Source organism: Arachis hypogaea, chromosome 20 (assembly GCF_003086295.3).
Source record: "Arachis hypogaea cultivar Tifrunner chromosome 20, arahy.Tifrunner.gnm2.J5K5, whole genome shotgun sequence".
Lineage (NCBI taxonomy): Eukaryota > Viridiplantae > Streptophyta > Magnoliopsida > Fabales > Fabaceae > Arachis > Arachis hypogaea.
This window is the reverse complement of record NC_092055.1, coordinates 73857265-73870233: the sequence shown is the minus strand read 5'-3', so window position 1 is coordinate 73870233 and position 12969 is coordinate 73857265. Positions and strand designations below refer to the sequence as shown.

Sequence of the window (12969 nt, the reverse complement as noted above, 5' to 3'; positions counted from 1 at the left end):
TTTCCCTTGCCAAACTTAGAATGCTTGTCATCCTCAAGCAACAATTAGAACAATGGCTATGGGGCTAAGAAAGATCATGAATGTCTTACACAATAAAACATTAGTAGTACGTGTGTTTTAAGCAAGCAAAATTAAAGATAACAATCAAGACACATGAAACAGAGACATTGTGATTGCAAACATAAGAGGGTGTGCATGATACATTGCATAAAGAATGAGTGGCACACCAAACTTAGTGTGACACTCTCACTTGGAATCGATGCAAGTATCTAGTAAAGATTGGAACCAAATTTTGTTGCATAGCAACACCAAACTTAGAATGCAACCATATGTCAATTTATTTGAACTAAAACTAAACACAAGGAACTGTTATATGTTCAATACAATCACCAAGCCAAGAATCTGTCATGAATAAAGATCTCTTGGTGATGTATTAAGAAAAATAGTTAATAAAAGAAAGCATTAAAAACAAGAAAATGACTACAACAAAGAGAAAACTACAACTGTCCAACTAAAAAGAAAAATAACTTTACAAAGGACATTACGCGTACGCGTGACCTGCGCGATTTGCAAAATTAACAGAAAACGCTGGGGGCGATTTCGGGCCACGTTTTGACCTAGTTTTCGGCCCAGAAACACAGAACAAAGCCAGGGAACATACAGAGACTCAACACACATCTTAGACATAATAGACATACAGTTTTAGATACATTAGGATTACTTTTAGTTTTAGATCTGAATCTAGAGAGAGAATTACTCCTCCTCTAGTTTCTCTTTATATTCCTAGTTATTGCTTTTGCTTTTGGATATTGGAGAGTCATTACCTCCGTTGAAGACATTATTCTAGTTTTTTTACTTTGTCCCTTATTCTTCCATATCCTTATTTATTTTATTTAGAATTCTAATTGGATTATTTTCATGGATTGTTGATAAAGAGATTACTTTTACTTTTAATTAATTTTTAGTCTCTATTTTATTTTAATTAAATTATTATGTCTTCTTATATTTTTCTGAGTATTATATTCATGCCAATGGAGTAGATTTCCCAAACTTGACATGAGGGTTGATTAAGAGGAAACACATGAGTTGGAAGGCTTAAGTGTTGGTTAAATTGGAAGTTGTCGGCTAGTTCTGTATTTACTAACGTTTGACCTTCCCAAGGGAGAGGACTAGGATTTGTGAATAAGGATTAGCTCAATCACTTGACTTTCCTTTATTTAGTAAGGGTAAACTAAGTGAAAACAACAAAATTTTTGATACTACACTTAAGAGATCTCAACAAGGATAGAACTTCCAATTAATCATTCCCCCAAGTCAAGGCTTTTTATTAGAATATTAATAATCATTCTTAGTTTTATTGCTTTAATTTATAATTGTTTAATTGCTCATTATTCAAACTCAAACTCTCTTGAAAATTCCTGATTAATAAGTTAGCACCCTTTCCTGCAACTCGTTGGGAGATGACCTGGGACTCATACTCCCAGTATTTTTATTTCTAAATTTTGTGACAATTTTTCTAAATTGACAAGGCGGATCTTAGCTGGTTAAGAACTATACTCTCAATACATTCTCTATATTGTTTTCTTAATTAGCCAACTTCTGCCTGCACGTCATGCATCCTCAAGCAGGAGCACTTCCACTTCTCTTGGTGACTTGTAGCCATGGTACTTATTCACTCTATGTCCATTCACTTTGAAAGTTGTGTCACTTTGAAGGTCAAACAATTCTACCACTCCATAGGGCTTTATCTCCTTCACCTTGAAGGGTCCTTCCCATCTAGAACGGAGCTTGCCAGGCATAAATCACAGCCTCGAGTTGTAGAGGAGAACCTCATCACCTTCATAAAAATCCTTCTTCCAGATGTGATGATCATGAAAGGCTTTAGTTTTCTCCTTGTATATCCGGGCATTCTCATATTCCTCCATCCTCAACCACTCGAGCTCCTCTAGTTGTAGTTTTCTGGCCACACCCGCCTTGGTGAAATCCATGTTACACTGCTTTACCGCCCAATAGGCTCTATGCTCAGTTTCCTCCGGAAGGTGGCATGCCTTACCATAGATGATTCGGAAGGGATTCATCCCTAACGGAGTCTTGTAGGCCGTCCTATACGTCCATAGTGCATCTCCAAATCGGAAGCTCCAATCCTTCCTTTGTGGATTTACCACTTTCTCCAAGATTCTCTTAATCTCCTGGTTGGACACTTTTGCTTGCCCGTTGGTTTGTTGGGGATAAGCAGTGGCAACCTTATGCAATACCCCATAGTGCTTGAGCAGTGCCTGTACTTTCTTGTTATAAAAGTGGGATCCTTGGTCGCTCATGATTGCCCGTGGCGACCCATAACGGCATACAATATGATTTCTAATAAAAGAAATGACGGTATTGGCGTCGTCAAGGCGTGTAGGTATTACTTCTACCCACTTTGACACGTAGTCAACCATAAACAGAATATATAGATACCCACTTGAGTTATGAAACGGTCCCATAAAGTCAATGCCCCATACATCAAATATCTCACAGAACAACATAGGTTGCTGAGGCATCTCATCCCTTTGGGACGTGTTTCCCGACTTCTGACACTGATGGCAAGACACACAGAAAAGGTTAGCATCCTTGAATAAGGTTGGCCACCAGAATCCACAATCCAACACCTTTTTAGCTGTCCTTTGTGGGCCAAAGTGGCCACCACATTCGAACGAATGGCAAGCTTCAAGAATGGGTTAAATTTCAGATTCTGGGACACATCTTCGAATTACTTGGTCCACGCCCCTCTTCCACAAGTGAGGATCATCCCAAATGTAGTATTTGGAGTCACTCCTCAACTTGTCCCTTTGGTTTTTAGAAAAGTTGGGACGGAAGATTTTCGCAACCAAGTAGTTCGCTATTGGGGCAAACCAAGGAAAGCTATCCGACATAGCATGCAAACTATCCAATGGGAATGAGTCATTGTTTGGAAATGGGTCAAATTTTAAATTCTCAAGGCGGCTTAGATGATCCGCAACCAAGTTTAGAGACCCACTCCGGTCTCTAATCTCAATGTCGAAATTCTTGCAAAAGCAAGATCCAACGTATGAGTCTAGGTTTTGCCACATTCTTTGTCAATAAGTACTTTAAAGCTGCATGATCTGTGTATACCACTATCTTCGACCCTAGAAAATAAGATCTTAATTTATCTAAAGCATAAACAATGGCTAGGAGTTCCTTTTTCGTAGTCATATAATTGGATTGTGCTGCATCTAGTGTTTTAGAAGAGTAAGCAATGACATAAAGGAGTTTACCATCGCACTGTGCAAGCGCGACACCTACAACATGGTTTGACGCATCGCACATTATCTCGAATGGCAATGTCTAGTTGCGGCCTCGCACAATCGGTGCTGTGGTAAGAACTATCCTTAGCTCTTCAAACGCTTTCACACAATCACTGTCAAACTCAAAATCCACATCTTTTTGGAGTAGGCGCGACAATGGCAAAGCAATCTTGCTGAAATCTTTGATAAAGTGCCTATAGAATCCTGCATGTCCCAAAAAGGAGCGGACCTCCCTCACAGATGAGGGGTGAGGTAAAGTGGTGATAACATCGACCTTGGCCGGGTCTACAGATATGCCTTCACTAGATACCACATGTCCTAACACTATACCTTGCTTTACCATAAAGTGACATTTTTCAAAATTCAAGACAAGATTAGTGTCAACACATCTAGCTAGGACCTTGGCCAAGTTTTTTAAGAAACAATCAAATGAGGTTCCATAAACACTGAAGTCATCCATAAAGACTTCCAGACAATTCTCCATTAGATCAGAAAAGACACTGGTCATACACCGCTAAAAAGTAGCAGGTGCATTACATAGTCCAAATGGCATCCTCTTGTAGGAAAAGGTGCCAAAAGGGCAAGTAAATATTGTCTTTTCCTGATCTTCAGGAGCAATGTGAATTTGGAAGTAACCAGTGAATCTATCAAGAAAGCAATAATGGGATTTACCCACTAAACGGTCCAACATCTGGTCGATAAAGGGCAAAGGGTAGTGGTCCTTTCTTGTAGCGGCGTTCAACCTCCTATAATCGATGTACACTCGCCACGCATTTTGTACTCTCTTAGTGACCACTTCACCATCACCCTTTTTAACCGCAATGATGCCCGATTTCATGGGAACAACCTGGACCAGGCTCACCCATTCACTGTCAGAAATTGGGTATATGATTTCCGCATCAAGTAGCCTAGTGACCTCCTTTTTTACCATATCAAAGATGGTCGGGGTTGAGCCTCCTTTGCGGTTGCCTAACCGGCCTAGCTCCCTCTTGGAGAAATATACAATGCATGCACTTGCGGGGGTCAATCTCCACAATATCAGCTAGGCTCCAACCAATTGCCTTCTTGTACTTTCTTAGGACATCTAGGAGCTTTTCTTCTTCCTCACTAGAAAGCTCACTAGCAATAATGACTGGAAACTTTTGGGTGTCCTCTAAGAAAGGATACTTCAAATGAGATGGAAGAGGCTTCAATTCACTCTTTGCCTCAAGTTGGGGTTCCTTTTCATCAAGCTCACGGAGTTCACTCTCAACAACTTTCTCTTGTTCATCTTCTTGGTCATCCGTCTCTTTAACAATAGGGTAGCATAGCTTGTTGTGGTCTTCTTCTTGCACTTCTGCTACCACTTTATCGATTACATCACATCGGAGAACGGAATGCTCTTTGGGAGGATGCTTCATGGCTTCTTCCAAATTGAACTTGATAGTTTTGTCTCCAACCTCAAAGGAATATGTGCCGGTGAAGGCATCTACCAAGTAGAACAGAGGATGAGCTTCTATTTTCTGTTGGAGGCATTTCAAGGATATAAAAGTCAACTGGAAAGACCAAGTCCTTGATTGCCACAAGTACATCTTCTACTATTCCCATCACAGTGATCACACTCTTATCGGCTAAGGCAAACTTTGCCGCTGACTTCTTTAATGGAGCTAAATTCAATCGCACAAAGATAGAAAGTGGCATGATGCTTACGTAAGCTCCTAGATCACACATACAGTCATGAAAAGTGCATCCGCCAATACAACAAGACATCAAACAAGGTCCAGGGTCACCACATTTCTTTGGAATGGGTTCCGTCAAGGAAGAAATTGAACTACCCAAGGATAATGTCTCCAACTCTCATATCCTATCCTTGTGTGTGCACAAGTCTTTCAGAAATTTTGCATACTTCGGAATTTGTTGGATAGCATCAAGAAGCGGTATGGTTACCTCAACTTTCTTGAACACTTGAAGCATGTTCAAATCAAATTCCGAGGTCTTCTTTGCTTTCTTCACCAAGGAAGGGAATGGGATAGGAATGGACTCATCCATTATAGCTTTCCTCTTGGGTTCTTTAAGGGTTACTCCTTCTTCATCATGCTTTTTGTCTACCTCCTCCTCTTTATGTGGAGCTTCAACGACCACCTCTTCTTCATGAATGTCTTCCATGAACCTAGGAGGTATCTCCTCCAATGTAGTCCCCGACCGTAGAGTGATGGCGTTGAGCATGCCCTTGGGGTTTGGTTGGGGTTGGTAAGGAAGGCTAGAAGAGCTTGAGGGTTGGTTGCTATTGTTAGAGGAGGACACGAACATCTTTGAAATCATGTCGGTAAGATTGGCCAATTGAGCGCCCATTTTATCGAATTGAGCCTTGTAGTTATCGTCCCGTTTCTCCATAGCGGCTCTAAGCTCATCAAATTGATTGGTGGAAGATGAAGAGGATTGGTTGGATTGTTGTCTATGGTGTGGTGCTTGGTATTTGGTGTAGTTGTTGTGGTTTTGCTTGTGGTGATTTTGGTTGGCTTGGTGGTTGTTGTTGTTGTGGTGGTATTGAGATGAAGATTGGTTGTTGTTGTAATGAGAAGAAGAGTTGTTCCATCTTTGGTTTTGATTGCTCCCTTGTGCATTATCCCTCCACCCTTGATTTTGATTACTACCATGAGAGTAGTTGTTTTGGCCTTGAGAAGGATAGGGCGGACAGTTGTTATAGTTCACATTGGCCATGACAAAGGCATGCTCCTCTTGAATTTGATGGCATTGATCAGTGTAATGTGTGGTGCTAGAGCACAAACCACAAATTCTAGGAGGGCCTTCAAGTTGAGCAACTTGAGGTGGGGCTTGGATGGCTTGGATGGAGTAGTATTCCTTTTGATCTTTTTGTTTTTGCGTGAGGATAGTGGTCATGTCCCCAAGTGCCTTGGTTAAGCTTGCTTCGGAAGGGGATGGTTCTACCACACCCTTGAGAGGATTACTTCTCACCCTTACATGTTGTGTAGCCTTGGCAACATCATTTATCAATTTCCAAGCTTTTTCCTCCGTCTTGTTCTTTGAAAGGGAACCGCCACTAGAATTGGTGAGCAATCTTCTATCTTCCACACAAAGACCTCCGGTGAAGTAACTACTGAGCAAGTGAGTGTTCAATCCATGGTGTGGACAAGATTCCAATAGCCTCTTAAACCGAGTCCAATACTCATACAAACTCTCTTGGTCCTTTTGCATTATACCCGAAATCTCCTTTCGGATGTAATCAGTCTTCTCCGGTGGGAAGAATTTATCTAGAAACTCTCTTCTCAAGAAATCCCAATTGGTCACAATCTCATCCGGTTGTGAATAAAACTACATCTTTGCTTGTCCTTCAAGAGAGAAAGGGAAGGCAAAAACTATAATAGCCAACTCATCGGCTCCATGCCTTCGAGCCATAGAACAAGCAACTTGAAAGTCTCTTAGATGTCGGATGGGGTCTTGACCCGGCAACGGCGCCAAAAATTTGATGGCCCCGAAGACTATGTTGGTATAGAATTTCTCAATAAAATCCTGTTGCAAGTATAGCTCTACCCAACAACAATCCTCAAGTCAAATTTAGAAAGGAATTGGTTGTCACAAGTTCAACCCCAATAAAAGTAACCGAAGTATTCAAACCTCGGGTCGTCTCACAAGGAATGGGCAAACATGTGCTTCAACATTGGTTAGAAATCCGGGGTTGTAAGTCATGAGCAAGAAATTAAACTAGGAATCTTAACAAGCAAGTAACCTTGGAATGCAAGAACTAATTCAAACAATTAGAGAAAAATGTAAATAATTCCAAACTCATAAAATAACATCCAATGTAATTCTATTCTAAACTAAACAAGTAACTATAACTAAGACAAAGCCATCAAGATTTTTGGGTTTTCAAATATGAATGATAAAAGAAACTCTTGGCTAAGCATGGGAATTGAGATCGCCATCCTTGTCTCTATATCAAACATTGACAATTATGAGGTACCAACCCACTAAGTCTACTTCTCAAAAGCCTTAAGTACGTATTGTCTACTCCTAGGCTTGAAGTACGTTAAATAGGTTTGATCACATCAACCCATAAGTCCCACCCTATCTACTAATTAGATTAGTAGTGGGTTAGTGTCAATGGGTATCAAATTGATCACCTAGGATTCTCAAATTACCAATTCAATGAGACCCAATGACTCAAGGTCACTCAAATCCCTTAGCTTATGCCAAGAGTAAAGAAAACTACTCCATAATTAAAGGAAACATTTCATCAAAGACATGGTAAGCATTAACAAAAGACATATTCAAATTGCAATTAAATTGGAACTAACAAGTACCCACTAACAATTATCAACATACAATCACTCAAACAACACAATTAATCATGGAAATCATCAATGCAACAATAACAAATCAAGATCCACAAGATTCATGAATGGGTATAAAATGATAAACAACAAGGAAACATAAAACTAACACAAGATCTAAACAAAATTATACTAGAGAATTCAAATAAAACAATTAAAACTAGTAATTAACAAGATCCAATTCAAAATTCAACAAGGGAAGATCAAATTAAAGCTAGATTTAGAGAGGAACAAGGATTTCTCTCTCTCTAGAAGAACAAAGAACCAAAACTAGCTAAAAATTGTGTCTATGTGTAAAATGATTCATCCCTCCTTTCCCCCTAGCATCCTTGGGTTTTTTCCATGCAGAAACAGCTTGAATTTGGGCCTGATGAGCCTCAGAAATCGCCAGGCACGATTTCCTTTAATGAGGTCACGTGCAACTTTCTGTGCGTGCGCGCCATGCGTGCGTGCGCGACCATTGCTTTTGTGATCCACGCGTGCACGCCATGTGCGCACGCGCGTCGGTGGGATTTCTCTGATCCCCGCGGATGCGTCCATTCTTGTGCGCCACTTCCAGCTATCCACATCCACGCGTGCGCGTGAAGTGCGCGTGCGCGCGCATGCTGGAATTCCCAAAATCCAAATCTTCATGTTCCTTCCTCTTGTCCATGCTTTGTTTCTCTCCTCTAGGCCTTTCTTGCCCTATAAACCCTGAAATCACTTAAAAAATACATCACGGCATCGAATGGCAATAAAAGAGGATCAAAATATGGCAATTCTAAGGCAAAATAAGCATGTTTTTCACCATAAAGCAATATTAGAAAGAGAACACAAAACCATGCAATTCTAGTGAATAAGTGTGAGAAATATTGACAAAACCCCCCAATTTTACACAATATAAACCACAAAATTGGGGTTTATCAGGGGTTTAAGTATGTATGATGTGTGAATTTGAAGGTGGTAAGGAGGGGTATTTATAGGGTAAGAGAGAGGGGGAATTCGTGTATGGGGGGTGGGTTTGGGAGGGAAATGTTTGAATTTGAATGGTGAGGTAGGTGGGGTTTTGTGATGGATGGCTGTGAGTGGTAAAGAGGTTGTGGGGAAGAGGGTAGGATTTGATAGGTGAAGGGTATTTGGGGAAGAGTGTTATGGAGAGGTGTGAGGAGGAGAGAGAGTGAGTTGGGGTCCCACAGATCTTGAGGTGTCAAGGAATTCTGCTCCCTGCACTATTCTGGCATTCAAACACCCTCTATGTGCCAATTCTGGCGTTAAACGCCAGCTCTTCTACCTTTCTTGGCATTAAACGCCAGTCTGTTGCCCCTTTCTGGCGTTTAATACCAGCCAGACACCCTTTTCTGGCGTTAAACGCCCAGAGTGCTGCCCATTCTGGCGTATAACGCCCAGAATGCTGCCAGACTGGGCGTTAAATGCCCATTCTACTATCTTTACTGGCGTTTAAAACGCCAGTAAGCCTGTCCTCCAGGGTGTGCTATTTTTAATGCTGTTTTTTATTTTGCTTTAATTCTGCAGCTATTTTTATGACTTCACATGATCATCAATCTAAAGAAAACATAAAATGACAATGGAATATAAATAAATATAATTAAATAACATTGGGTTGCCTCCCAATAAGCGCTTCTTTAATGTCAATAGCTTGACAGTGAGCTCTTAGAGAGCTTCACAGAGACTCAGAGCTTAATGGTGGCCTCCCAACACCAAACATAGAAGTTGAGTGTGGGGGCTCTATTTGACTCTGTATTGAAAGAAGCTTTTCATGCTTCCTCTCCATGGTTACAGAAGAAGATCCTTGAGCCTTAAACACAAGGTAGTCCCCATTCAATTGAAGGACTAACTCTCCTCTGTCCACATCAATCACAACCCTTGTTATGGCTAGGAAGGGTCTTCCAAGGATGATGGATTAATCCTCATCCTTTCTAGTGTCTAGGATTATGAAAGCAGCAGGGATGTATAGGCCTTCAACCTTCACTAAGACATCCTCTACAAGTCCATAAGCCTATTTTCTTGATTTGTCTGCCATCTCTAGTGAGATTCTTGCAGCTTGTACCTCAAAGATCCCTAGTTTCTCCATTACAGAGAGTGGCATGAGGTTTATTCCTGATCCCAGGTCACACAGAGCTTTCTCAAAGGTCATGGTGCCTATGGTACAGGGTATTAAGAACTTTCCAAGATCCGGTTTCTTCTGAGGTAATTTCAGTTGAACCAAGGCATTCAGTTCATTGATGAGCAATGGAGGTTCATCCTCCTAAGTCTCATTACCAAATAACTTGCCATTCAGCTTCATGATTGCTCCTAGGTACTAAGCAACTTGCTCTTCAACAATATCTTCTTCCTCTTTAGAGGAAGAATACTCATCAGAGCTCATGAATGGCAACAGTAAGTTCATTGGAATCTCTATGGTCTCTATATGAGCCTCAGATTCCTTTGGTTACTCAATAGGGAATTCCTTAGTGGTCAGTGGGCGTCCATTGAGGTCTTCCTCACTAGAAATCACTGCCTCTTCCTCCTCTATAGTTTCGGCCATGTTGGTTATATTTATGGCCTTGCACTCTCTCTTTGGATTCTCTTCTGTATTGCTTGGGAGAGTACTAGGAGGGATTTCAGTAACTCTTTTACTTAGTTGACCATCTTGTGCCTCCAAATTTCTGATGGAGGACCTTGTTTCAATCATGAAACTTAGAGTGGTCTTAGATAGATCAGAGACTATGGTTGCTAAGTCTGAGAGGCTCTACTTAGAATTCTCTGTCTGTTGCTCAGAAGATGATGGAAAAGGCTTTCTATAGCCAAACCTATTTCTCCCACCATTATTATTAAAGCCTTATTGAGGCTTGTGTTGATCCTTCCATGAGAAATTAGGATGATTCCTCCATGAAGGATTATAGGTGTTTCCATAGGATTCTCCCATGTAATTCACCTCTTCCATTGCAGGATTCTCAAGGTCATAAGCTTCTCCTTCAGAGGAAGCTTCTTTAGTACTGCCGGATGCAGCTTGCATTCCAGTCAGATTATGAGAAATCATATTGACTTGCTGAGTCAATATTTTGTTCTGAGCCAATATGGCATTCAAAGTATCAATCTCAAGAACACCTTTCTTCTGAGTCATCCTATTATTCACAGGATTTCTTTCAGAAGTATACATGAAATGGTTATTTATAACCATCTCAATGAGTTCCTGAGCTTCTGCAGGTGTTTTCTTCAAATGAAGAGATCCACCAACAGAGTGGTCCAATGACATCTTAGACAATTCAGACAGACCATCATAAAATATACATAAGATGCTCCATTTTGAAAGCATGTCAGAAGGACACCTTCTGATCAATTGCTTGTATCTTTCCCAAGCTTCATAGAGGGATTCACCTTCCTTCTGTCTAAAGGTTTGGACTTCCACTCTAAGCTTGCTCATCTTTTGAGGTGGAAAGAATTTGGCCAAGAAAGCATTGACCAACTTTTTCCAAGAGTTCAGGCTTTTTTTAGGTTGTGAGTACAACCATATCCTAGCTATGTCTCTTACAGCAAAGGGGAAAAGCATAAGTCTGTAGACCTCAGGATTAACCCCATTGGTCTTAACAGTGTCACAGATTTGCAAGAATTCAGCTAAGAACTGATGAGGATCTTCCAATGGAAGTCCATGAAACTTGCAATTCTGTTGCATTAAAGAAACTAATTGAGGCTTAAGCTCAAAGTTGTTTGCTCCAATTGCAGGAATTGAGATGCTTCTTCCATAGAAGTCAGAAGTTGGTGCAGTAAAGTCACCAAGCATTTTCCTTGCATCTCCACCATTGTTGTTATTTTCGGCTGCCATGTCTTCTTCTTTTTCGAAAATTTCTGTTAGGTCCTCTCCAGAGTTTTGTGCTTTAGCTTCTCTTAGCTTCCTCTTCAGAGTCCTTTCAGGTTCAGGATCACCTTCAACAAGAAAGTTCTTATCCTTGTTCCTGCTCATATAAAAAAGAAGAGAACAGAAAAGAAGAGGAATCCTCTATGTCACAGTATAGAGATTCTTATGTGAGTATAAGAATAGAAGAATAGAATGAAGAAGGGAGAAGAAGAAGAATTCGAACACAGAGAGAGGGAGAGGAAGTGTTAGTAAATAAATAAAATAAATAGAAAGAGATTAGAGAGAGAGAGTGTATTCGAATTTTTAATTAAAAGAAAAGTAAAATATTTTTGTTTTTATTTTAATTATTGATTAATATTCAAAAATTAAGAAAAGAAAAAAATAAAATTAGAATTTGAAACAATTAGTTAATGAAAGAGAATTTTGAAAAAATGGTTTGTGATTTTCGAAAATTAGAGAGAGAAAAGTAGTTAGGTGGTTTTGAAAAAGATAAGAAATAGTAAAACAAACAAAAAGACAAGTAGTTAATTGAAAATGATTTGAAAATAAATTTGGAAAAGATAAGAAGTTAGAAAAAGATTTTGAAATTAAGTTTTGAAAAAGATATGATTGAAATTTATTTTGAAAAATATTTGAAAAAGAAATAAAAAAGATTTGATTTTGAAAATTAAAGTTGATGACTTGACTAACAAGAAACTAAAAGATATGATTCTAGAATTTAAAGATTGAACCTTTCTTAACAAGAAAGTAACAAACTTGAAATTTTTGAATCAAAACATTAAATGTTAGCAATAATTTCGAAAATTATGAAATAAAAATAAGAAAAATATTTTGAAAATTAATTTTGGGATTTTCGAAAACATGAAAGAAAAATGAAAAAGATTTGATTTTTGAAAAAGATTTAAAAAGATAGAATTTTTAAATTGAAATTTTGACTTGACTAACAAGAAACAACTAATTTAAAAATTTTTGACTAAGTCAACCCAAAATTTTGAAATTTATGAGCAAAATAAGGGAAAGATATTATTTTTTATTTTTGAATTTTTAATGAGGAGAGAGAAAAACAACAAAATGACACAAGACATAAGAAATTAAGATCAAAACAAATAATGTATGCAAGAACTCTTTGAATGTCAAGATGAACACCAAGAACACTTTGAAGATCATGATGAACATCAAGAACATATTTTTAAGAAAAGAAACACATGCAAGACACCAAACTTAGAAATTTTTAATGTTTAAACACTATGAATTCGAAAATGCATATGAAAAACAACAAAAGACACAAAACAAGAAAATTTAAAGATCAAACAAGGAAAATCATCAAGAACAACTTGAAGATCAATGAAGAACACAATGCATATATTTTCGAAAATTAAAGAAAAATTAAAAACATGCAATTGACACCAAACTTAAAATTTGACACAAGACTGAAACAAGAAACAAACAATTTTTTTTTTGGTTTTATAATTTTATTAAATTTTTTTGTATTTTTTTG

The 12969-nt window shown here is 38.8% G+C and overlaps 1 non-coding gene across 1 annotated transcript; it reads left to right on the top strand.

Moving 5' to 3' along the window:
* Nucleotides 1-10925: 10925 nt before the first annotated feature.
* On the top strand, nt 10926-11033 carry LOC112787528 (small nucleolar RNA R71). The gene has a single exon (XR_003194937.1). It is a non-coding gene; the product is annotated as a small nucleolar RNA R71 (small nucleolar RNA).
* The last annotated feature ends 1936 nt before the right edge of the window (nt 11034-12969 follow it).